General features: G+C 38.1%; 1 pseudogene; it reads left to right on the top strand.

Moving 5' to 3' along the window:
- Positions 1–1391: 1391 nt before the first annotated feature.
- On the top strand, positions 1392–1733 carry LOC147350118 (large ribosomal subunit protein eL33 pseudogene; annotated as a pseudogene).
- Positions 1734–1995: the final 262 nt, after the last annotated feature.

The raw sequence follows: 1995 nt of genomic DNA, 5'->3' as shown, positions 1-1995 counted from the left end.
TTTTCATCACAAAGTAGATCTAGTCAAGTAAGACACAGAGCTTTGTATAGTCCCTGTCTTCCTCCTAGGAGGACTTTTCCAATATTTCTTTTATTAGATATGTTCTAGACAACAAATTTGCCAAAACACCTAACCTCAGAAAAAGTGGGCCTTTATTAAACCACTGGCTTTAGTTTGTGAATTAGAATAAACAAAAAATGTTCTGCAAAATCCATTACTCTCAGTAGACTGTTAAATAGCAGTGGTGAAAATGGGCATCTTGGTCTTTTTCCCATTTAATACTGTACTGAAAGTCCTAGCTGGAGTAATTTGGCAGGAAAAATTAATAACAAAAGACATCCAAATTGGAAAGTAAGAATTAAAACTATATTTGCAGATGGCATGTTTCCATATTCAGAAAATCCCAATGAATCCAACAAAAAGAACTGCAAGAGCTAATGACCAAATTCAGCAAAGTTCAGGGTAGAAAGGCAACACACAAGATCAGCTGTGTCTCTATACATCATCAGTGAACAGTCCAAAAAGGAAATTAAGAAAACAATTCTATTTACAATAGTATCCAAAAGAATGAAAACCAAGCAATGAAGTTAACCACATAGCTGAAAGACTTGTACATGCGAAAACTATATAAAACATTATCAAAAGAAATTAAAGAATACCTAAATAAATAAAAAGCCATTCAGCATTCATGTATAGAAAGCCTTAGTATTGCTAAAGCGGCAGTATACCCAAAGCATTCTACTGGTTAAGCTCTTTGCGACCCCATGGACTTTACAGTCCATGGAAGTCTCCAGGCCAGAATACTGGAATGGGTAGCCTTTTCCTTCTCCAGTGATCTTCCCAACCCAGGGATCAAACCCAGGCCTCCCACATTGCGGGCAGGTTCTTTACCAGCTGAGCCACCAGGGAAGTCCAAGAATACTGGAGTGGGTAGCCTGTCCCTTCTCCAGCAGATCTTCTCAACCCAGGAATCGAACTGGGGTCTCCTGCACTGCAGGTGGATTCTTTACCAACTGAGCTATTAGGGAAGCCCTGATTAAACACAATCCTTATTAAATTTTCATTTTATTTAAGAAATGGAAACCTTATTCTCAAATCTATATAGAGCTGCAAGTGGCTCTGAATAGCCCAAACAATATTGAAAAAGGAAGAAAGAATTGGAAGATTCACATTTTGCAATTTCAAAACTGACTTCAAAGCGGCAGTAATCAAAACAGCGTAGCAGTAGCATAACAAGAGACTTATAAACCAATGGACGAGGAATGAGAGCCCAGAAACAAACCCAAAGCGCTATTCTCCGGTGCTTTCAACAAGAGTGCCAAGAGCAGTAAATGGGAGCTCTTTAGCCACCTTGGACCCTGTGCAGGCCTGCTGAGAACAGGACTTCTAAAATGACAAATGTGTCTGGAAGAATGTGACCCCAGGCCATTTTTGCTGGCTATAAGCAGGGTCTATGGAACTAGAGGGAGCTCACAGCTCTCCTGAAAATCAAAGGTGTATATGCTCAAGATGAAACTGAATTCTATCCAGGCAAGGGATGTGCTTGTGTGTACAAAGCAAAGAACAACACAGTAACTCCTGGTGGAAAACTTAACAAAACCAGAGTAATCTGAGGAAAGATAACTCGTGTTCATGGAAACAGTGGCATAGATTGTGCCAAATTCTGAAGCAACCTTCCTGTTAAGACCACTGGACACAGAATCAGTGTGATGCTATACGCTTCGAGGATTTAAACTTACTGAAAGGTAAATAAAAGTGTGAATTTGTAAAATATAAATGGGAAAAGAATAGTCTCCTCAACAAAAAATTATGGAGAAAGTTATAGGGAAAGTATATAAATGGGGAAAGTATATAAATGCATGCAAAAGAATAAAATCAGACCCTTAATGCTCCATAATAAAAAATTAACTCAAAATTGATCAATTACCTAAATAAACATAAGGTCTAAAAGTAAAAGCTATTGGAAGAAACACAGAAGTAAATTTTATGGCCTTG

Source organism: Bos grunniens, chromosome 20 (assembly GCF_055505025.1).
Source record: "Bos grunniens cultivar Pamir isolate PY7600 chromosome 20, Bosgru_T2T1.0, whole genome shotgun sequence".
Taxonomy (NCBI): domain Eukaryota; kingdom Metazoa; phylum Chordata; class Mammalia; order Artiodactyla; family Bovidae; genus Bos; species Bos grunniens.
Note: the sequence above shows the minus strand (reverse complement) of the source record. Positions and strands in the feature narration are given on the sequence as shown.